Here is a 26,155-nt window from a genome sequence, read left to right on the forward strand (position 1 = left end):
TCAAGCAGAAGTGTTTGCGATCCTGCAGGCATGCAAAATGCTTAGTGAACGCGGGAGCGATGGAGATATTAACAAGGTTCTGACAACGCCATGGCGCAGAGCGAAATTAGTAAACTCCTGTAAGGAGGATATCAAGTCTCTTGGGTGTGCAGGGAACATTTCTTTGATCTGGGTTACAGGCCATAGGAACATAGAGAGAAATAAAATTGCTGATGAGCTTGCCAGGAAGGGGACTGAATTGGCCTCAGAGACCTTCTACCCGGTCATTGGCATCGCCCTGACCGTTGTTAAAGGCGACCGGGACGAATTATTTTTGAGGAAAGCGCAGAAAAGATGGAGCTCCATTTCTTCATGTGCTATTTCGAAAACCCTTTGGCCGCACTACAATATACGACAACAACAACAATATACGATATACTCAGAAAGTCCTTTGGACTCGCCATTCAATTTCCAAACTCATAGGTGTGTTTACCGGTCACTGGACCATCGGCACACACGCGGAAAAGCTATTGTTATCATATAACCCCCATTGCAGAAGCTGTGGGGACCTTTCAGAGAAGGAGACAGTTGAGCATTTTCTTTGTATATGTCCGGGTTTATCAGCTAGACGACTAAGGTCACTGGGTGATCCTTTCTTCGACAGCCTGGGGCAGTGCACCAACCTAAATCCCATTAATCTTCTCCATTACATCAACAGCTCTGGTTGGCTGTAGATATCTGCCTGTTAGAGGTCTCATAATGGTATCAAAACGGCGCGTTAGTGCTACTTACAGGTGCACTTCAACCATTCCACCTACCTATACGCTTTGATAAATATTTGCCTACTAATTTTCCTTACTAAAGTATCCCTTACTTACATTATCCTTTACACTTACTGTAATGCTTGTGTTGAATTAAATTTTCTATACTTGGTCAGCCACTATTTACTTAATTATGTAGTGGTGAATAGTTATGCATTGAAATCATTTAAAAAATGCGGAATAAACTTTTCATCGAACTCTTTAAGTAATCGCAAGCTGAGTAGGCAAAGTATTTGTACTACGGCGTACATTCCCTCCGACATCATCAGCCTTTTGATACACCACACCTGCATGGTATTACTGCTTATCACTCTGAGAGCTTGAAGTAACTTTCACCACTACTCACTTCAGTTTATGGTTTTTAGAAATTTTTTGCAATCTCTGTGAGCCACGTGAGACAGAAAAATATGGAAAGCAGAAGCAAAAGAATAAATTGCTGCGACAGTCGCAAACTAAAATCTTCTTCGCTTTACGTTCGCTCCCTGATGCTTGGTGCGTGTTCGTGTCCTTTGCGAATTCACGGCAGAATTTACCTTCGCGATTTCTCCTCTCCAATTCTAAGTGCAGATACTCAGAATCTTTGTATCTCTGCGTATATTCTGGCTCAATTTGAGTTGAGTTGATTTAAGCGCACAAGAGGAAAGTGCAAAAAGTGTATGCATGCAGATATAAATGTAAAAAAATTAAAACAAGTTTAAGTGGCATAAAAAGCAATAATAAAATCAAATAAAAGCATGGATTGAAAGATGGAAAATATTTGCTAAAGCGGAGTGGCTTGAATAAAAAATTAGCGAATTTATTTCTCAAAGGAAATGCTTTCAAAGATGGATACAGTGCAATTTGTATAAATATTAAATTTCATGATTAAATTATTTTCAAACATAAATTTAAGTACATTAAAATTAAATGAGTACGAAATTGAAGAAAATGTACTTATTACGCACATACGTCAATTCGATTTTTCTGCTTCTTTATTATGCCCATTCCATTTCGAATTATAAGCGATCATACAGATGCCATTTCCTAAATAAATAAATATAAATTTCAGCTTACAAAGCTTAAGCTATTTTATATTATTTCCAATGGTTTTATGTACATCTCTCTGCCTTGCAGCATCCGCCAATCCGCCGATACCAGTTCAATGCCGTATATTTCGCATCGAAGATATTTGTTTTCACGCATTACCCCGCTTACCTTCTTTTTTATTATTAATTCTCCTATTTGCGATATGCATCTTGGTGTTGTGCCATAAATGGAGACACCTACACTTCAGATGGTTTTTTATGAGGAGTTTTTGATGGCAGAAATACATTCGGAGGTGTGAGATTCCCAACCGAGGACCGACTGTTATTAGAAAAAAAAAATGTCTATCATTGGTGTTTCGGTTGCACTTCCGAATGGTATTGACACACCCACGTATTCTACTATGGAGACCGGGGACAGAATTAGCATAGTGAAATACGGGGTGGTTGTAAAGTATTGAAATGCGGCCCTTATTAATCAGCAGAAAAACCAAAACTTAAAGGCCTTTTCATCTTACATTTTAGCAACCTAAGGGGACCCAATGGTCCAAAAATTTCGAAAAATTAATTTTTTGTTTTTTCCATATTGCGAAAGTATAGTATCTTGAGAATATACTGTGAAATTTTTATGGCGAAATTCCCAATATTATAGCTTCTACATCCCATTAACTAGGTAGAGAGCGGTGCGCGCGCTCCTATACCTCAAACTTTACCTCATTAAGTTTCAAGGGCCGGTGTTGATTTTGTATCCAGCACAATTTTTTTAGGAAATAATTGTAATTTCTCTTTATTATGATAATACCGGTATGGCTTAATTACGCATGGAATAAAATATTGGCCAAATAACCGGCGCGGCCTCGCCGGCACACCTCCATCCGATGGTCCAAATTTTCGATGACCCTGAGGCATAATTGAGGTTCTATGCCATTAATGTGCCGAATCGTCTCATCCTTTAGCTCATGAATTGTTGCTGGCTTATCGACGTGCACCGTTTCTTTCAACTAACCCCAAACAAAGAAGTCCAACGGTGTCAAATCACATGATCTTGGCGGCCAATTGACATCGCCGCTACGTGCCATTGTTCGTCAGCTATGTGACAAGTGGCACCGTCCTGTTGAAACCACATATCGTCCACATCCATATCTTCCAACGCGGGCAATAAAAAATTCGTTATTATCTCACGATAGCGAACACTATTCACAGTAACTGCCTGACCGGCCCCATTTTGGAAAAAATACGGCCCAGTGATGCCGTCGGCCCATAAACAGCACCAAACAGTCACTCTTTGTGGGTGCATTGGTTTTCCGGCAATCACTCTTGGATTATCATTTGCCCAAATGCGGCAATTCTGCTTATTGATGAGTTCACTAAGGTGAAAATGTGCCTCATCGCAGAAGATGATTTTCTTCGATATGCATTTTAATTTGAACGCCCGTTTTTATAATAAGCCTGAATAACTTTAATGCGTTGCTCGATTGTGCATCTCTCCATGGTTTAAATTAAATTAGTCTGAGATTGAAAACTGTCAAATGAAGCGCAGAAAAAAGCTTGAAGTTTAGGTGTGGTTCACATTCAAGATCGGCCCTTGAAATTTAGCCGCCCTTTATTTAATTTTTTTTTATTTTAGTACGAGAAATAAGTCAGTCATACTGATTAAGAATTTTGTTGGTTTTTTTGTTTTTCAGATGAATAGAAGGGCCAAAATGGACGACACCGTCCAGGCCCAATTTCTCGGGAGGGTCAATTTAAGCGCGATTTTTAAAATTATTAAAATAAAGAAAAAAAAAATTTTTTTTTCCATTTTTGCATGCCATTTTTTAAATTATTAAAATAAAAAGAAATAACAATTTCTAGAAGAAGTTAAATAAAAAGCCTAAAATTTATTAAATATCGTTTTTAATTTTTTTTTGCGAAAATAAAATCCTGAAAATATCCTAAGTTTTCAAGCTCTAGACTACCGGGACCCCTTAAAAGCCGTTTGAACTCGTTTTTCCGTTTTTTTCTATTAGGTATAACTAAATATCCTGTAGTAGTGATATTTTATCTTATGGAAGGCTAATCAGTAACGAAAGTTCTTAAAAATATGTTAAAAAAAATCCACTACTTCATTTCCATGACCAATTGTGCATTTCAAGAGTTTTGAAGAAGAATAATGAATAATTTCGAAGCACACCCACTTAGTGGAGGTCCAAAAAATGCAACTAAAGCAGATATCAAAACCCCATCAATTGGGTACAGAAAGATATAGCAAATTCTCAAACTCCAAAAAAATGTTTACCCAACTTCTTTAAAAAGCAAATGAAATTCAATGAAGCGTACTCTTATTATCACAAATTTCTTGTCACTGAGAAAGTATTTGTTTTTTTGTTTTTTTACATTAGAGCAAATTATGATCTTGTTTGATATAATTCTCCCTTAAAATTTCTCTACTCAATCATTCAAGTGTGCTTCATTTTGCAATGAACCAGCCATTATACAATGTTATTTAAGCCACTTTGACTCACTTGAACTCATCCAAGCCGCCTGAAGTGTCCTCTTTGCGAATTATGTAAGTATGTGGCAAAGTGATTTAAATCGCAATTTGCTTTGAAGTGTGTCTGCTGGCATACTCGCAGTCTATAATACGTTCACTATTAGCACACAAGCGCAAATGCACACACACACGCACGCATTGTCATTTATCTGCTGGAATGAGTGTACGCATGAATAAAAAAAAAATGTGGTTACACAAACAGGCCACAAAAACGGAATTATATTAAGCTTTATTTCTCTGCCCAATTCATTTTATTTCTGCTTTTTTTCTATGGAATTGAGTTTAATGAAAATGCACATAACTGAGCATTTTTAAATATCAATTTCATCTTTTATGCCTTTTATAACATCGCCGGTATTTTCGAAATATTAATTAAAGCACACGAATTTGTAAAATAATGTTTGGAGAAATGAGGATTTTGGTAAATTTTAATGGGAATACTTGCATATGAGGCAGAGTAATTGTATGGGCTTTTCAATATGAAAGTGAAGAGTTGGATTGATGGCATCCAAGTGTGTATTACTCAAACTATTATCCATCGGAATCTGTAACCCTTTGTGAGTTCTCTGTTAAGTTATGGGTATCTGTATAAGAAATCCCATTCATCTTTTGAGATCAAGAAGTAATCAAGCCAATTTTTAGCATTGGTGAACAAAATTCAGAAAGCTCTTAGCGAGCTTGAAAGAATCAGCTGATTGGCTGACGTCAACGGGCTTAGGAAAGAGATTTATTTATGAAAAAAATGAGATTGTGCATGTGTTAAGCGAAAAAAATCAATACAGTATTCACTTATGTTGCTTCCTTGCCGTTCGTTGACTGATTAAACTAGTGAATAGGAGTTTGTTTGTTTTCATCAAAGTAGATTGGCAAAACCTGGTAATTACCATTCTTGAATTTTTATTTCTCGCAGTAACCCGTTTTTATAAAATCCTATGAGAAGTTAGAGATGTCTCCGTGTATACCATTTATTTATACAGATGAACAAGATTTATCATAAAATAAAGATTTTAACTTGATAACGTCTTACAATTCGATGTAGCCGGCTGCACGCGCCGAAAAATGCGGCGTTATCTTGCTTGAACTGCAAGCGAGAGCGCGGAACGAACGACAAAGAGGCGCAATTGGCCCCCGCGTTCGGCAACGTTCGACATCTTGCTTTCTTCTACTTGAGTGAGCGTATATATGTATGTATATGCGCATATGAATATAAATTCACATATTTGTATTTGCATATGCCTTCTTCCTGTGTGCATGGTAATGAACCATTTCTCTGTTGAGAATAGGAGATGATAGAAAAAGTAGGAAATGAAATAGAGTGTTTCGAGTGTAATGTGTCTTGAAAAAGTCAAATCGATGATGGTGCCTTTTAGTTTTGTTGACTTATTAACGTCTGATGCCCAATCGAAATTGAACATATCTTTCATGAATTTGATAAATGTTTCGTCATTTTCCACGTTTGTGTAAATATAACTTGACCTATTCCAATGCGATTCCATTTACCTCCTTCTCTATATCCATACAAAATATCTATTAAATAAATAAAATTAAAATTTTCTTTTGAAAAATGCAACCATTCCATCAGTATTTTCTTATGACGTTGCCACGTTAAACTATCGTCAGTAAACCGACACTACAGACAACCTCTTTTTTTTCCTTTAATAGTCAAATATTATAAAATTGTTCAAATTATCAACTGACCTAAATTTAGCTGTATAAGCAGCAATCTTTATGCAACCAGCTATACACACGAGATGGCGCCAAAAACGACGAGAAATGCAAAGCTTTTATTCTGCAGAGTAATGAATTAAAAAAGTGAGTCAATTCAAATACGATTACTTTCAGTACTTAAGCTCAAAGTATGGCACCTCTGCTATACCATAACTCTGGACGCAGGGTGAGTAAGTAAGCATTCTTCTTAGGACACCGTCTTGGCCCTCTACCTCGAGGCAATGCGGAAGCAGTCCCGGGTGGGAAAAATCCGAGAGAGAGAGGAGGAATATTTTTCGCGGAATCCCCACACACGTAGTAGCGAGAGTTGCTATATGATGCGAAAGCATTTTTAGCCCAACCTCACTTCCAAAAAAAAAAAAAAAATACCTTAACCTCAACCGTAGTATTAACCACAATAATATTTCTGTCATCAATAATTGGTGAAATTGTCACAAGCAGCTGATGTTTTCATATTACGATGCAACAAATCACAATGCAACTGCTAATAGTTACGGTGACAAACCGAAGTTCAATTGATATCTGCGATTATGGTTATGACCACGGAACTACGGCATGTCACCTCTAATCGATTAGAGTGTTGCCCATATATTGGTTCGATCAGCAAATTTATGTCGTTATGGTTATACGAGTATACTTACCTATATTTTGGGCTTTATTTTGATTGCTAACGCCTAAGGGATTAGGGGTAGTCAGAATTTTCAAAAAATTCGAGTTTTTTGCATCTTCTTAAAGTATAATATCTTGAGAATATTGTGAGGAAATTTAAATTGAATCTGACAAATACTTTTCGAGTTATTCAACAACTAACCGGAGCTTTCGGGAGCAAGTAGCTAGCATCAGCTGAATAGCAACTTTAAATGCGTTTTTCTCAAAACTATGTTTTTTTTTTTGGACTGGTGATCATTGCAACTTAAAAACCGCTTAGTAGATTTCAATAAAATTTATACTGCTTTTGAAAAACATAAAAAACTCGTGCCTGATCGAAAGAGTTTTTTTGTAGGAAAATTTCGATTTTTTTTTTAAATTAATTGTTGGTTTTTTTTTCGAAAATCTGGAAAATATTTTCTGAGGCCACCATATTGTTAATTTTGAAAAAAAAAGTTTCGATCAGGCACAAGATTATCTATTAATAAAACTAATTTCTCTTGTCCGCTTGATTTTAAATGAATCTCCAAGGACTTGTGGTGATCACCGTAGAGAAACGGGCGATAATTTTTACAATTATTAATTTTTTTTGTGTAAAATTTTGCTAAGGTCAGGTCGAAACATGATGTATTAATGCTATGTTTATATTTCTGTGAAATAAAGCAATTGACTAGCAAAAAAAATTATTGAAAATTCTGATTTTTTCGGGCCTCTGACTAACCATAACCCCTTAAGTAGCTGCTTTAAATGCAGAGAGCTAATATTGAAATAGTTCTTTTAATGAATTGCTTATTACTCAATGTATATATTTAGTTTGAGTTTTTTTATTTGTTTAACTTGTCGGCTTACGAGATACATATTGAAGTTATATATTTTTATAAAAGGATGAAATGAATTTTTTGAATACTATGTAATTTATTGTAAACATGTCAAATGAAGAACATTATATAATAGTACTACTATGCAAATAGTGTTTTATGTGATAAGTGAAACATTTAACAGCAACAATGTGTCACATCCCACATAGAAAAAGTACAGATGGTTGGTACAAATCATTGCAGTATCACACAGAAGTGCTCAGAAAATTTGTTAGAATCAGTTGTTGAATTGAGGTCATTTTAGAGGTTTGTTAAAATGTTTTTCTTACAAGATTTAATTTTATTTGTGTTGCCTTCTAATATTTACTTGACTCAAACCTAATTAAAGTATGCCGTAAATACAGGCGCTTACATCGAACGACTCAACCATTGAATATGGTATAGAAGCGGGATTGCGTTTAGACAGAAACTTCAGATGCTTTACTGATTTATGTAACACGACTACAGTCTGTGAGTAGGAAGCCCGCGCAATACTTAAAGTGGCAAACATCGTAGTTGGGGAAAGTGTCCAAGGAATTGAGATCATGGCTCGTAATAGCAGCCGAGGAGCTCTAAATTCCTTAGAAATAGCTGGCATCTCTTGAACCTAAACACTATTACTTGCTTCAATGAGCCGAAACTTATATAGGTGTCGGGACGCAATGTTGGGTAGACTGCGATTCTTTGGAGCATCCAGTGGGATTGAGGCTAATTTTGTGGCTAATCATAGGTGCCCACCGGAGCCGAACCAGTTAATGCATGACTAGCACAGTCAAACCCCGATTAAGGATGCCATGATGCAAATCCAAACTGGTCAAGTCTTCTAGAAAATTGCCGTAATGAGAATAAAACTTTAGGCTTTTTTTTGTTTTGGCAATTCTTAGAATGCAAAATTTGAGTTACAGGAACTCTTTTTGTTTCTGATGGTAATTTGAATCAATAGAGGTAAAACAAGAAAAAAATATATACCTATAATACGAACAAACGGAAGGTGTTTTTTTCCGTCTTGGTATTTATTAAAAATCATAAACAGTTCAAGAAAAAATTAATTTAAGCAAATTAAACTTCACTTATTTCCTATTTAGGCCCCTTGAACAATCCCAAAAATGAGTTCAGTGACAAGGGCCTCGCTTTAGAAGATGAAATATTAATAAATAGCAAATATATAGAAAAAGAAAGTACCACGGTCTTCTTAAATTCACTTCAAGCGCATTCACAAAATAAAATGACTGCTCGGAATTTGTTAAATGTGTGCGAATACAGCTTTTCATTGTATCCTGCACTGATTTTTAAGTTCATCTCTTATCTGAACATACATATCGTCCCCTTAGTATTAAAATAGCCTATACATTTTTTGATGTTTTGAGAAAATGAACTTCAAACTTTTTGTCGAAAGTAGCTCTCACTCAAATCTCGTTATGTCTGTAAATATTTATTATTTTTTGACTGACGTTTTGACCCACTTTGTGGAACTAGAATTTGAGAAAATTTTGACCACATATAAAATCGACGATGGAGAATCCAAAAATTCAATAAAAAAATAATAGCCTATGAGCACATAGGCTATTGTTATACTAAGGGGACGATATATTAGTTACATGAGAAGACATATTTTTAAATAAAAATAGACCAACAGGTGGCACTTTTGTTGATTGGCCTTGTTCACCTACAGATACATGCGCTTCGCTTCCTTGTCAAGTCTAAACAAGACAGATAAAATGGGTAGATTTATGAAGATATATAACATCTACTTCGTCTGTATACGCCAAGCATTGGAGGTTCTTATGAAGAGTGACATCTTCCGTAATTCAAGTAATTTTTTCCAGCATAGATTGGAAATAAAAATACTTTAAACTTTTCAGCACAGATTAGAAATAAAATGTGCGTGTAGCGTAGTGAAACTTTCAAGGCAGGCAAAGAAAGAGGGAGATACCCGAGAGAGAGTAAGAGAGAGAGAGAGAGAGAGAGAGAGAAAGAATATATATCTAAATAAATTCACAACATTTGCAGAGAATACAAATAGACAAAATTTACAAAAACCGGAGAAGGGTCGACCGGTGCAGGTAAACGCCAGACACAAACTGTGGCAACTACGTGCACTTCTCCGAGCGTTTACCAACCACACAACGCAGGAACGCAGCAACGGCACATATTACCGCATGGCAATACCAATAAATCCGACGCCGGAATGGATAGAACTTTAGAGCGTGCACTATCACTTGTCAGGAAACGAAAATAAGCGCCAAAAAGTAGGCACCAAAAAAAAAAACGCAAAAAAAATGGGATCAAAAAACGCCCCTAACAGTAGGCACCAAGAAAATATAACGCCTCAAAAAAGGGATATTTCCTACAAGTTTGCACTAGCAAACAAGCGCCACAAAGTAGGCAGTGTTATTTCTCACTAGAAATTAGCAACCACAAGGAAAAACTCAGGAAATATAGCCTAAAGTTTATCTCCTTTTCCTCTATGTTATATCTTTTTTCTCTCTCGCGGAACGAAAATGTCCAAAACGTTGTATGACCTAGAAATTTTACTCTCCATTCTCGCTCATCCATCGACGCCTAAGAAGTTTCACTTCAAAAATGTTTAAAACTTTCCAGCACAGATTAAAAATGAAAAATATTTAAAACTTTGTTTGGTATCAAATAGTTCTGAGTGGTTCTTATTCTGGTGGAGCTGGTGGTTAGTCAATATTTTGTATTTTTACTGCAAATCTTATGAGCTCTTTCAAGGCAGACTTGCTGGCCATGCAATGATCTCTTAGATAAAGTAAGACATTCCTATTTCATTTTTCTTTTTTTGTGAGTTAATTAATACTCGCTTGTATATCCTACGAGGGTGTGCTCCATGCGAATGTTGCTAGTAAAATCCACACTACTTGCGCTTAGACGATGTCCTTCTGTTTTTTTTTTCATTTACGACTATTTAACTTGAACTTTACTTCATATCCATTATCACTAATCCAACTGGCTGTTCTGCCAAAATATAGTAAAGATAAATCTAAAGAGGATATTTTTGGATTGAACGGCGTGCCAAGAAGGGTACTCAGTTGTGTGCCGAGGCAGAAATAACGAAAGCAACAAAATTACAACAAAAACAACAAAGTATAACTACTAAGTGCATCTTATGCAGTCTTTTAAAACCAAATATGAATGTCCTTTTATGAGAGTGAGCTTTAATGTACAAACATTTTGGCAAGACAACACGGCTACAGCCGCCAATCGATGGAGACTTCAAGACTCACATACTAACCATACTCACAAAACCATGTACGCATGTACGTATTTGTTGGATTGCATTAGGGTAATACATTATTGTATGCTTCGCAAAAATACACTTCTTCCATAATAAACTCTCGTTACAGCCACATGCAATGTTGCCTTAAAACCAACATTTGCGTACAAAAAAGATTAAAACAAATAACTGGCAGCATGCGTGGCGGCTATATTAATGTGTCAGTGTGGGTATGACTGCTGTATACAGCATCTAAAACACCCCCCAATACCCCCTTTCATAAATGAGTCTTTATATTACTCACATGCACATACATGGGATACGTACATATGTATGAGCGAAGGGGGAAAATTTGCTTACCAGCTCTGGCAAGGGTAAACAAGCTTGTGAATGATAATAAAGCGGCGGCAAGTGCTTTTCTAAAACACTTAAAATTCATAGATACCAGTGCCATCCATGTACTTGTCTTTTTACTTATGCATGTACTTATGCACACGACTACATACATACATACGGTTATGTCTTGCTTGCGGTATGGGCAAGAAATGATATCTGCTTTTTGGCAAAACCACTGCCAAGTCAGCTGCTGCAGAACAACAGAATTTTGGCTTACTCTGGCCAAACTTATAAGAAAAATCTATGCACATATTTCTACACAAATTAATGTCAGTGAATGTGCGAAAGTATGCCAGCAATGGATTGCATAATTGCATACAATTAAAAAATATATATATATATATTATATATAAAATAAAAAATAACACCAAATGGAACTTTGTTTTAGGTCTTAAAAAATAAATATTTCACTGCCTAAGAGATATATGTACATAGAACGAATTGCAGATTATTGCAAATTAAAATTGTTTCAGTTTGGAATTTTTCCTTAAGCAACTTGGCTTTTAAGACATTTGCTATAAAATATATTTTTATAAAATTCTAGCCATCATCCAATGTAGGTGTTCCTGCGACTTGCAAAGAAATTAAGGGGGGAGCCTGCTTTAGAGGCTTCAAAAAATCGATTTTTTCGTGGATTTTTTTGTGAAAGAAAGAAATATTCGATTGAAACGAAACTTTCTGGTTTTATTGTTATATATTTCAACAGTCTTCTCAAATTTTTTGATTAAAATATATGTCATATTTTATGCCGGTACAAGCATTTTTCCGAGGAGCCTCGAGTGTGCATGTGTAGTGCGGCGGGAAAGATGCAGGTCGCAATTTTCATCTGAAACCAAAAACCCAAAAATGTTTTATTTTGGTATAGTACAGCTTTTAGTTAAACCAAGAAAATTAAACAAATGTTAGAAATTCAACAATTTTTCGCTAATTAAAAAAAAAATTAATTTTTTTGGAAAAACAAATTCATATTAGATTGTTTAAAAAGTGGGTTGATCATAAGTTTCTTAAGGTTTTTTAGGTTCAACTAGAAGATAATTTAGTTCCGAATACAATCAATGTTATCTCGTTTCGATAGAACGTTTAACTTTTCCCTATCTTTCCCGCCGATTAGGAAAAATCGTAAAAATAAAAAACCGAGAAATCGTACTTCGAGCGATCCGGCCGCTCGTATACCTGCTCGACGTTTACTCACAATTTCTTCTGTAACTCCGAAACTATTTTGAATTTGCTTCTGAAATTTTCAGGACACATTACTGGATAGTTTGGAAAGACATTTATGCAATTATCGATTGTTTGAAGCCTCTAAAGCAGGTTCCCCCCTTAAGGGTTTTCCAATAGCCCGCTATTTCGGTCGATGTCACCTTTGAAGCTATCATTTTTTGATATTTGACAAGTAAAAACTACGCGATTAATAAAAATGGAACAATTCGCGCTTAAACAACGCAATGAAATGATTAAAATTCACTATAAAAATGGCGATCATTTGGCAGAGACTATGAGAAATTGGTGAAAAAATTCGAGCTGTTGGGACAAGGTAGTGATGTGGAGAATAAAACCCGTGCACGTCGCTCGAGAACAGCCGAAAATATTGCTGTTGTAGCCGTAAGTGTTGAAGAAAACCCAGGTTTATCCATTTCTCGTCGTTCTTTGGAATTAGGCAAAGTCCACAAACGTCTTTACACCGTATTTTGCGTAAAGGTTGGGGTCTTAAGACTTAAAAGTCCATTTAACACAAGAATTCAAGCCGGCCGATCATCAACAACGTCGTGTCTTTGCTGATTGGGTCATTGAAATGCATAAAAATCATCCGGAATTCCATCGAAAAATCATCTTGAGTGATAAGGCCCATTTCCACCTCGGTTGCTTCGTCAACAAGCAAAATTGTCGGATCTGGGGCTCAGAAAATCCAAGACTTATTGTCTATCCTCAACGTGTGACTGTTTGTTGCGGCTTATGGTCCGACGGAGTCATTGGAGCTTATTTTTTCAAAAATGAAGCTGGAGCAACAGTTACGTTGAATGGATTGCGCTATCGAGAGATGATTCACGTTTTTTTTATGGTCGGAATTGGATGGTATTAATCTGGACAACGTTTGTTTTCAGCAAGACGGCGCTACGTGTCACACAAGCAACGAAACCATTGATAGTTTACGGGAATAACACCTCCTATTGGAAAACCCTTTATGTGAAGCTATCAGTTCAAATACTTGTACAATTTAGAATCATAGAGATCAATCAAAAAATCGGTATCGAGAATGTTACCACGTGACTTTTATCCTCTTTAGTTTGCTGAGACCAAATCTGTTCATAGATTTACTATGTCACGCCTGTGAGATTTTTCTTTTTAAATGAAAGATAACTAGCACATTGTCCAACTAAAAGCATACTTATTTTGAAAACTGAAAAAAAAAGAAAAATTTAGATAAATAAAAAAATTTAAAAAAAATTTTTAAAATTAAAAAAATATACAAAAATAAAAAAAAATTAAGGGGGAGTAAAAAAAAATTGATTCAATAGAGTAACTGAATGTCCTTTTGCTCTTACTTTCCATCGAATTTTACGTTATTTCTATCGCAGCTCAAAGTGCAATCTTTTTTTTTTTATTAATACTTTTATTTGCAATCTATTCTAAGAACAATAAGCAAATTATATAACATTGTGGTTATTTGACATATATTATTGATCTCCAGTGAAAACAATAATAATATACTTATATGTAATACATATATTTATACCAAGTTAAGGCTATACATGTGATAACGTTATATTATATGAATATGTTGTAAACTTATTAATAAATAGTGATTAGGTACGAAATGGGAGATCTAAAACATGTTGTCTTTTCAGTCTTATTATTTCATTGGTTTCATCTAAGAGAGTTATTGCAAGCGGGTTTTCATGATAGCTGATCCTTTGCAAATATGCTGTACTGAATCTTTTAATCTCAGTTTTTATGAAAGGAATATGTAAGTCTGAATGAATGGCTTTATTGGTAATGAACCAGGGTGCACTCGTTATCAATCGAAGGGTTTTCTACTGATATCTTTGTAAGATTTCTATATTAGAATTAGAGGCTGTTCCCCAAAGTTGTACGCCATATGTCCATACTGGCTTCAATAGGGCTTTGTATAATAATAATTTGGTTTCAAGGTAAAGTGTTGACTTAGGTCCAAGTAACCAATAGAGTTTTCTTGTTTTAATTTTTAATTGGTTAGCTTTAGCTTGTATATGACACTTCCATGTTAATCGCTTGTCTAGGTGTAAGCCTAAATATTTTACACTGTTACATTTAGGAATAATGTTTCCATTGATCTGCAAGTCAGGACAGTCATTTCGCCGTAGTGTAAATAAAACATGTACAGATTTGTTGTTATTAACTTTAATCTTCCAGCAGTCTAACCAGACCTGCAAGTAATTCAATGCAATTTGTACTAGTGAGGTAGACTCGGTTGGAGAATAACTTGAAGCAAGAAAAGCGGTATCATCAGCATATGTTGCAATAAGTATATTTTCAGTTACTGGCATATCTGATGTGAAAATAGTATAAAGAACTGGACCGAGTACGCTTCCTTGAGGTACCCCAGCTTTGATGTATGCAATGCTAGATGTTTCATCTTTCACTTTCACGTAAAATGATCTTTCAGTAAGATACGATTTTAGAATTAAATATATCTGTGCGGGGAAAATTTTTTTCAATTTGTATAAAAGACCATGATGCCAAACTTTGTCAAATGATTGTTGGATATCAAAAAAGACAGCTGAACAATACTCTTTTCTCTCGAAAGAATCAACAATGAAGTTAACCACTCGGTGGCATTGTTCGGGAGTTCCATGGTGTCGGCGAAAACCAAATTGATATTCAGGTATTATATTATGTTGTTTTAAAGCTTGCGATATTTTCCGTAAAAATATTCTCTCAAATATTTTAGAGAAAAGTTGCAATCCGATTAAAGAATATTGGCCTCTGGCGGCAATCTCTCAAGGGACATGGTAGCATTTTCGGGCAGTTAACACCATATTTCTTTGAACTTCAAACAGCTAGAGTTTGAGGCCAAATAGGAAGTATTGGATCGAGGGGAAAATTTGCACCGGAGCGTGCACCTTTTTCACTAACCTTCACTAACGGTTCCAAGATGGATTCGGGAATTAGCCATCTTATCTATCCCCTTTATACTGCCGAACACTGCTAGTATTTTTCAAGCAGAAGTCTTTGCGATCATGCAGGCATGCAAAATTCTTAGGGAACGCGGGGGCGAGGGAGATATTAACATTTTCTCCGATAATCAAGGCGCGATCAAAGCTCTGACCACGCCATGGTGCAGAACGAAATAGTAAACTCCTGTAAGGAGGAGATGAAGTCTCTTCGGTGTGACATTTCTCTAATCTGGGTTCCAAGACATAGGAACATGAGGGAAATGAAATTGCTGATGAGCTTCCCAGAAAGGGGACTGAATTGGCCTCAGCGACCTCCTACCCGTGCATTGGCATCAACCTGACAGATGTTAAAGGAAAACTACATAAATTATTTCTCAGAGAAGCGCAGAAAAGATGGAGCTGCATTTCTTCATATGCTATTTCGAAAACCCTTTGGCCCCAATACGATATACGAAGCACTCAGAAAGTTCTTTGGACTCCTCACCATTCAATTTCCAAACTCGTAGCTGTGTTTACCGGTCACTGAACGATCGGCACACTCGCGGAAAAGCTAAGGTTACTTTTTAACCCCAATCACAGAAGCTGTGAAGACCTTTCAGGGAAGGAGACTATTGAGCATTTTCACTGTTAATGTCCGCGTTTGGCAACTAGACGATTAAGGTCACTGGGTGATCCTTTCTTCGACAGCCTGGGGCAGTGCGCCGACCTAAATCCATTAATCTTCTCCATTATATCTACAGCTCTGGCTGACTGTAGATATCTGCCTGTTGGAGCTCTCCAAATGGTATCAGAACGGCGCTTAGTGCTAATTGAAGAGTGCCAGGGTGGCACTTCACCCATTTCACCTAACTAAAAAAAATTATTGCTTTTATACAGTGTTTGGAAAAGAATTTCATAATTTTTCTATTAAAAAAATCCATATCAGTAAACAACTTGAACTGCTCATCTCAAAAGTTCTTTCTTAAGATCAGTTACCAGTGTTGTACCATCTAGAAAATTTTTTAAATACTTGAAGATCGAATGATGATCTAGGCTATATCGCGCTGCCTAAATAATTATGTTTGTTCGAAATAATCAATAACTTCAGTGTTTTTATTTTTCAACTTTATTTTTGTAAATTGCCAAACTTTACACGATTGATATCAAGCTTATTCTCAACCTAAATAAAAAATTTGTTCTCCAGCTTGCAACTGCCTGATATTCCCTACTCTATTTATCTCTTAATTCTGTTAAAAAAATTATGTAATATACAAAAAAACAATACCTCAGACTACTCCAAAATGACTATTTGTCTCACGAATCTAGGCTTGTCAAAAGTCAATTTCCTTTCAGCTATCCTATTTTCAAACACCTGCATTTTGCTTACAATTATGTCACGTTTATCCAAGTAAGATTTTATTCAAATATCATCTTTTGTTTCATGGCAAAGTAGAAGTCTTACTATAGAAGTCTTGGTGTTTTCAATTTAAGCTACTCGCATATCAAATTCTTTTAGTTTACTTGCTTTTCACAAAGGAAGAAAAAAAGACAAATCGCAAGAGCAACGAAATTCAAAGCAAGAATTGCATTTGCATTGCGTATTTACGTACTTGTGGCGAAGACGTAACTCGCGTGTGATAGATTACCCATTTTAAACTTTCGGAGTTGCGGCACGTTGTCTTGATGGAAAAAATTCTCGCTTTAGTTGCGAATTCTGGGCGGATCAGTTGGTAGCGTGAATCTTCCTCCGTAAGCCTTCTTAGTAGTTAACTCAAGCTTCCTGATGCAGTTATTTGGCCAGCTGCTGCGCTTTTTCATCTTAGACGCAGCACAACTGAAGAGTTTATCGAATTTTCTTCCCTTTTGAGCACTATAGCCTGCAGTTCGCTTAACCAAATATGAAACTTTCTAAAATACTTTCCTGAAGCGATATATTTAATTGTTACTTGCATCCTTTGATGGTTGAGCTCCGCTTCCATTTTTTCTTAGGTTAGCCAGGTTGCTTGTCTAAGAAAAGACACCAGCGGCCCTAAGGTCAATTGTGATACCTGCATTTGATTTTCATCCCCCAACTAAGTTGCTTAAACCACTTAGATCTGTTTAAGAAGTCGAGGCATTTTGCAAATTTCCCAGGTTTGGGAAAAAATAGTCGCCCAAATATTTTGAAAGCTTCTGTGAAGGGCTTTTTACCGACTCAATTTATTCTCCAGTTCCACAGCTCCTGCAGAAGGCTTTGTGAGGTACACCCATTCTACTGGCTAAGGTGCCAAGAGTGCAGTGACCCGTTATAACACCTGCGATGATGCTGGTAGTAAGTTTGTTAAATCCAGGCAAATATTTTGTCTTTTTAAGATTCAGTTTTGGTCAGAGCGCTTTGGAGACCCTGCAGTTAATGGTGAGAGACCACCTTCATTAGTTTCAGCGATTACGCTCAGGTCAATCGCGGTGTATTAGAGGAACGGTTATGTCTTCTACCACTCGCTGAAGGCGGACCTCAGAGCCTATCCTTACACACTCATGCGCTCTTGCACTTCCCTCCACTCCAGAGTGGTCGGGACCCAACAAAGTGTAGTGTTGTGTTGTTGGGTAAGCGAGAGCGACATTCTCCATTCTTTAAATTATTTTAAATTGATTCGCTTGACAACAAAAATGGTAAGAATTGCTGGAGGTAAGAGAATTAGTGTTATCGTTTTTGCTGCTTTGTCTATGGCGCAGATCTCAGCTGGGAAGACTCTACACCAGTCTGGGAGTCTAAGGGAGCAATTTAAGGCAAACTTTTCCGAGTGCACTCCCGTGCCATTGTCCATCTTTGAGCCGTGGTTAGAATCTTCATGTGTTTTTCACAAATGAAAGGCCTACAGTTTTATCCCGACTTCGAGAGGAGATAGTGCCTTATGCGGAGCTTTTTTATTAAAGAAATACACTTGGTGGATGACCGTAGCCTGCCGAGGGGCAACGGCTACTGGAAAAAACGTTTTCTTTTATTTCGTATTTCATGTCCGGAGTTTTGAACCCTGGTACCACTCACCAACCCATGCGGATACAGCAAACTAAATACAAAGTTGGCTTTACTAAATACGAGACTTTCCAAAATACTTCTCTGAAGCGTAACATCACCATTAAACTACCGTAGGCATGGCCTGTGTAATGTCATATTATATGGCTCACTGAAAACATATAGCAGAAGGTAGGTAGGTAGGTAGGGTGGTTGTCGCAAGACACACTTAGACCTTCAGCAGGTCCATTGTGATACCACTGGAGCTTATCCTTACTCTACGTGTTCCTTTTCAAACCATCCGGTTGCTTTAATAAACGAGCAGAGCTTCGTTAGTTTTAGATGGGCTATGTCCGCTACATCGGTTAGAAATGCTGTATCGAGAGTGCGCAGCCTTCTCATAGCTAGGCTTTCACACTCACATAAAAGGTGTCTGACTGTTTCCTCTTCTTCTGTATTAAGACAGCTTCTACAGAAATCGAAGTAAGGGAGTCCTAACCTTCTAGCGTGGCTGCCTATTAAGCAATGACCAGTTAAAACACCTATCATTTTTCTTATAGATTCTCTGTTGAATCGTAGCAAGATCTTCGATCGACCGCTGTTCCAGTTCGGCCATGTCTGTCTGCTTAGTTCGCATGTTGTGAGGTTTTGCCAGATTGTATTTACCTTTTTGATGGTTTCCCTGTCTATAAGTAATTTACAAGTGGCTATGGGCATGGGTATCAGCGCCTTATCCGGTTCGAGACCGAGCGTTGTACCGATTCTTGCGAGTTCATCCGCCTTACAATTTCCTGCAATGTTTCTGTGGCCTGGTACCCAGATAAGGTGCACCTTGTAGCACTTAGATACGTCATCTAGTAGTTTAAAACATTCTAGAACTGTTTTTGACGAGTGTGTTTTTGATTCCAGCGCTTTTATTGCTGCTTGACTGTCCGAGTAAATGAAGACTTCATTTGCGGATAATACTCTCGTTTTTATCTCTTTAAGTCCCTCTTTTATGGCAGTGACTTCCGCCTGAAATACACTGCAATGATCAGGCAAGCGAAATGATTGGCATACTCCGAGTTTGTCGGAGTAGACCCCTCCGCCTACTTGGTTGTCTAGTTTTGAGCCATCTGTGTAGATGTTTAAGTCATTTATCTTGACAATGAGCCCGTTATCCCATTCCTCTTTGGAAGGAAATACTGTGACAAAGGATTTATCGAAATTGATGTCCTTGGTCTTACAGAAATCCGTTGTGCTGGGAATGCAGGGGAATTGTTCTAAAATTGAGGAGTGCCCTCTTTGGTACGTTCTGAGTAGGCCGATTTCTCTTAGTCTGAGAGTTGCTTTGGCAGCTGTTTGCTTACCGTACTGCTCTATTGGTAGAATGTTAAGAATAATATTTAGTGCATCTGTGGGTGTGGTTCTGAGGGCCCCGCAGATGCAAAGACTGGCCATTCTTTGTACGTGTGCCATAGTTCTTTTGACGTACAATTTATCTAAAGCTGGCCACCATACTAATATGCCGTATGTTAGGATTGGTCTGACAATTGCCGTGTAAAGCCAGTATACGATAGATGGGGAGAGACCCCAACTTAGTCCTATTAGCTTTTTACAAGAGTATAGTGCTATTGTCGCCCTTTTTACTCTATCTTCGACATTTGCCTTCCATGTTAGCTTTCGGTCTAGTATTAGACCTAGGTAGCGGGCCTCATCACTGAATGACAGTGCCGTTCCACCTAGAGTCGGAGGAATTATATTTGGAATTTTGTGTTTCCTGGTAAATAGGATGAGTTCAGTTTTATTGGGGTTGACGCTTAGCCCGTTTGCTTTTGACCAGTTTTCAACCATGTTTAGTAAATCCTGCATGACTTCTATGAGTGTATTGGGGAATTTCCCCCTTACTACCAATGCAACATCGTCCGCATAGGCTACAACGTGTTGTCCTCTCTCCTCTAGGCTCTTTAGCAATGAGTTTAGTGCCAGCACCCATAGGAGAGGGGACAGCACACCGCCTTGAGGTGTTCCTCTGCTAACTTTTTTCTTGATCTCTGAGTCCCCTAGGGTTGCGATCACCAATCTGCTCAAGAGCATGTTTTTGATGAACTCAACCAGAGCGCCAGAGATCCCGAAGTCCGTCAGTGCCTTTATTATGGTATCCGGTAGGATGTTGTTGAATGCGCCCTCGATATCTAGAAAAGCTACCAGTGTGAATTCTTTATTATACATTGACTTCTCGATTTCTGTAACAAGTGAGTTAAGTGCTGTTTCGTTTGATTTCCCTTTACAGTACGCATGTTGTGAGATGCTGAGCTTATAAGGGCTGATGTTAGCCCTAATATGCTCTTCTAAAATTCTTTCTAATGTTTTTAGCAGAAAGGAGGATAGGCTTATTGGCCTGAAATCCTTAGGTGTCGTGTGTGAACTTTTTCCCGCTTTAGGGATAAAGACCACTTTTACCTCTTTCCATGTTGATGGGACACTTTTCAGTTTCAGAGCGGCCTTAAATATGGCCGTCAACCACTCCATGATGTAGTTTAGTGAATGTTGTATTTGGGCCGGGAATAATCCATCTGGGCCCGGTGATTTAAATGGTTTGAACGTGTTCACTGCCCAGGTTATCCTAGTTTCAGTGATTATTTCTTCAATGTCAGAGTTTGGTCTTTCTGTACCATTGTTGATTAACACGTTAGGTGATTCGTTGCTGGGAAAGTGTGTGTCCACTAGCAACTTCAGAGTTTCGTCACTCGAAGTAGTCCAACTCCTGTCCGGTTTTTGGAGGTATCCGGTGGTATAGTGTTTTTTTGAAAGGATTTTACGCAGTCTGGAGGCCTCTGTGGTTCCTTCGATTTCTCCACAGAACGTTCTCCAACCAGACCTTTTCACTTTCCTAACTTCTTTTTTGTAAATTTTTAGCTTAGTGTAGTAGCAGTCCCAGTCTTTACTCTCTCGTGTCGCTTTCGCTCTATTAAACTGTCTTCTGCTGTCGTTTCTTAGTGTAGACAGGTCTTCTGACCACCAGGGCGGCTTTTTCTTCCCCTTATACCTAATTAAGGGGCAAGTCTTGTTTAGCGCAGTTCTACAGACCTCCGTAAGGATTTGTACGTGTTCGTTCAATGATTCTCTGTCTTCAATATTAATATTTTGGGAGTTTGGAAGTCTTTCCTTAAGTTCCCGTTTATATATATGCCAGTTGGTCTTTTTCAAGTTCCTGCTGGCGGGCGGGGCCCGTGAGTTTTTTCCCCCAAATTTTATTTCTATGTAACGATGATCGGAGTAAGAGTGTTCATTCACTGCGTCATCTTTTCGTAGAGGGTTTGACAAACTAGCGTAATATCAAGAACTTCTTGTCTTTTGCGCGTAATAAATGTAGGTTCGTTGCCTTTGTTACACACTAAAAGCTTACTACATATAATATAATTAAAGAGAGACTCACCTCGTTCGTTTGTATCCGAGCTCCCCCATACGGTATGGTGGGCATTGGCATCACCTCCTAGGGCTAGTTTGCGGTTGTGTGCTTTGCAGTCTTCCACAAGGCTTCTTATTAGCGGCGACGGCAGTGGACCTGTGTCGTCTCCGGCAAAGTAGAACGAGGTTAGCCAGATGTTGCTTCCGCTCACTTCCCAGCTAACCGTCGTAGTATCTGCGTTACTGAAATTTTGAATCATAAATATATTAAGATGTGCTTTTGCCATTATGCATGCTCTTTTAGTACCTTCACCATTGGTCTTGTATAATTTATACCCTGATGTCCTCAGACCGCAGATTTCGCCATTCCGTACCCAGGGTTCCTGGATGAGGACTACGTCCGGCTGATCTTCTGCCAGACGCTCCAGGAGGGCAAGGCAGGTTTCTTTACAGTGATGAAGGTTTATCTGTAGAAGATGCATCAGCTGTTAGCGTAATGTCTGGGTCTTCTTTGCTTTCGCATAAAAGTTCCCTTTCGGAATACTTACGCTGTTGTGTGTGGTACTTACCCTCCCGTTCGAAGTACAGCCTCCCTAAGCCCATTTCTGAGCCTGAAGAGGCGTATTCTTCTTCGGTGGGCCGGTCGTCTTCGCTCATTGGCTCGGTTTCGCTCATGGGTTCTGGTTCGCCCATGTGCTTTTCACCTTCCTTAGTGGCGAGGAACTCAATTGCATCTGTGTCTGTTTTGTAAATGTGAAGCTTCACCTTTACAAAACCGTATCTCAGATGCCCATCGCATTTCGCTAATGGTTCGATTGAATTCTCTGTGAGTAGCAGGAGAGCCTGCATGGTGGCGCGCTTCTGCTCTTTCGATTCTTCCGCGCTATTTTTGCTGGTGAGAGTTTTGACATACCTCCATTCCTGCGTTGGGATGTCCGGATTGCAGACCCGAATGAGCTTCATAATCTCATCCGGGTCTTCGACGGTTGAAGGTAACCAAACCCTTGCTCGCGGCCTGGACGGAATATCCTTCCTGTCCACGACCACTAGCTTGGCATTTGGGTACACTTCGCCGACTTTGGAGATGGCCTCTTTATACAGTTGAACCGATCTCTCATCGTCGCAAGCTATAATTTTTATCTGGCCTTGGTGCCAGCCTAAGTCTTCGCACGCAGGCGGGGGACCGGGGTTCTCCAGAATAACTTTCAGTGCCACTTTCGTTAGCTCGGCCTCGATCCATTTCCACTGGGCCCTGGGGATCATACCTTCTGGGTGGTTCTCGTCCAGGACTCCTATGATCAGGCGGTCTTTTGCAACCTCCGCAAATGATCTTCTGGGCGTCACGCCCATTGATTTGTGCCTTTTTGCGTTTGGCTTATTTTCCTCCGAGGACCGCTGTCGTTTCGGAGCCGATTGTGTTGGCTTGAAGTCAGGGTTGAAATCAGGGATGATCGCTTTCGCTCTATCAATCGCCTCTTTCAACTCCTGTGTCATTTCACTTTCCTTTGGGTGAGTTTCGTGCACCCTCCTTAGGAGCCTAGCCGCGTTTCTGCGATCCTGGTAGCTCGCTTTCGCTGGGTCTACCACCCTCACAAGCGGCCATCCTTCGGTACCGGAGCTAGCAGTAGCATTGCTTCCGGTCGGGACCGTTTTTGGGGGCTGAATCGCAGTTGACTGCCGGGCCAGTGCCCCCCTACTTGTACTTGGACCTGTGTCCAGTCCTGATATAGCAGAAGACTCTCAGAATTTTTGTTTTCATGACAATTTATTCATTTTTTTAATAAGCACTCAAACTCGTGGCTTATCGTATAGGTGATCTTCTTATATATAATATTTCGATTCCAGCTTCACTTACAGCTTCGGTTTGAAAAAACTATTTCTTATTATGCAACTAATACTTATTCTAAAGGGTGATTAAGTTTTAAGGGCCGATGCTGATTTTGAATAAAATACAATTTTTTTAAGAAACTATTGTCACTTCGCTTTATTATGATAATACTGGTATGGCTCAATTACGCATGGGACAAAATATTGGCCAAATAGCCGGCGCGGCCTCGCCAGCACACCTCCATCCGATGGGCCAAATTTTCGATGACGCTGAGGCATAATTGAGGTTCTATGCCGCTAATGTGTCAAATTATCTAACCCTTTAGCTCTTGAATTGTTCCTGACTTATCGATGTACACCTTTTCTTCGAAATAACCCCAAACAAAGAAGTCCAACGGTGTCAAATCACATGATCTTGGTGGCCAATTGACATCGCCGCGACGTTCCATTGTTCGTTAGCTGTGTGACAAGTCGCACCGTCCTGTTGAAATCACATATCGTCCACATCCATATCTTCCGATTCGGGCCATAAAAAGTTCGTTATCATCTCACGATAGCGAACACTATTCACAGTAACTGCCTGACCGCCCTCATTTTGGAAAAAATACGGCCCAATGATGCCACCGGCCCATAAACCGCACCAAACAGTCTTTCTTTGTGCGTGCATTGGTTTTTCGGCAATCACTCCTGGATTATCATTCGCCCAAATACGGCAATTCTGTTTATTAACGAATCCACTGAGGTGAAAATGTGCTTCATCACTGTGCGCGATATGCATTTTGATTTGAACGCCCGTTTTCATAATAAACCTGAATAACTTTAACGCGTTGTTCGATTGTGTATCTTTAAATGGTTCAAATTGAGTTAGTATGAAATTAAAAAATGTCAAATGAAATGCAGAAAAAACTTGACATTTAGGTGTGGTTCACATTCAACATCGGCTCTTAAAATTTAACCATCCTTTATATGAATATGAATGTAAAGTAATTAATGCGCGTCCAAGTAGATCTTATTTAAAATTTATATAAATATTTTGAACACAGCGCCACCTATTGAATCAGTTTGTGCTCCAATCCTAGACTAGTTGTGTATGCAATAAACATTTTGCTTCAATAAAATTCTACTAAAATATATACAGTAATTTTTACTAGCACCAAAAACTGGCACCATTTCATTTTTCCAACTATTCATACTAGAAAAAATTAAAGAAAGTATTTAAGTTATTTTCCGCACACTAATTAAATCGAATTTTTAAGTTCTCTCATTCACAAAAATTAATTGCAAGCGTTTTCATTTTGATCTATAAATTTGTAGTAACTTTTTAGGTGGACTATTATCGTTACATTTATACCTCCTTATTTTTGTTCAACAAAAACTAATTAAATTCCGCGTTTCTCTTTAAAGTTGCCCCTCTTCAGCCAAACGCCATGCCAATCATTCCACTCAACATTCATTGTCCTCAATGCCATCAAAGCTGATTTCGTAAAGCACAGCTACTGCCTTGCATGTTCGGCAGCCATTTAACGAAATGCTTTAATTGAAATAAAACGCGAAGTGATGGCGTATGCCTTTATGTTTGCGAACTATTACGCAAACGCCCGCATTCATAGGAAAATTTTTTGTGCGATTTTCAGTATGAAAACTATGAAATACGCCATGCAATGGTGAAGATTACGAGAAGCAAAAAGTAAGAGGAATGAATAATTAAATGCAGGAATTGTGAAGTTTCATATACCGACATATTGCGAAGGAAGTTCTTTTCAATTTAATAAAAATTTAAAAGCTTTGGTATGGGAGGAAATGAAAAAAAGTGACTGGATATCGACTACTTTAAAAGATAAATAGAAGTATTTTCATTTCAAATTCATGCCAAAGTCTCTTGTTACTATAAAAACTGGCATACAAATGGATGTGTGCGTAAAAGGCAGCTTGCATGCTGCATTGAGCGGCCTGACAGCTGCAAACCCGCTTCAGCTGCTCTGTAGCAAACAAACAAAAAAAAGGGGGAAAAATAGAGATCGTGACTTTGCCATCAATTTGTCATAAAATACTAAGAGCTGCACATCTGCTTGCCGCATACAAACAAAAATAGAAGCACAAAATCTATTTTCCTATTTTTTAAGATTACGTCTGTATGCGTTCTTCGCTTGCCAATACTACTACAATATTAGTTACCCTCTTATTTTAGTTATTTCTCTTTTTTATTTTTAGTCCCTGTTTGTACAATTTTACGTATATTTGTTTTTGTGTTTCCTTTTACTTTTATTATAGGATTTTGTTTGAAAAATGTGCAGAATTGCAATTTTATTGCAGCATTTTTCAGCGAATCGTTAAGTCATAAATCAATCACAAATCTCAGCTTTACGTTACTCAGCAACAAAATTTATTTTCTAGTTATTTCTGTGAAAGGTTGTTTTTTATGCTGCGATAACAAACGACTAAGGATGTTGCAGTTTTAATTTGTGACAAATGTCAAGTACATTTTACAAAATTTATTGAAATTTAACAAAGCCATATTTGCTGACTTTCGATTTAAATATTTGAAGAGTTGAATGTAAATAGTCAGTATTTTAAGAAAAAAAGTATTTTTA

Source organism: Anastrepha obliqua, unplaced genomic scaffold (assembly GCF_027943255.1).
Source record: "Anastrepha obliqua isolate idAnaObli1 unplaced genomic scaffold, idAnaObli1_1.0 ptg000005lb, whole genome shotgun sequence".
NCBI classification, from domain to species: domain Eukaryota; kingdom Metazoa; phylum Arthropoda; class Insecta; order Diptera; family Tephritidae; genus Anastrepha; species Anastrepha obliqua.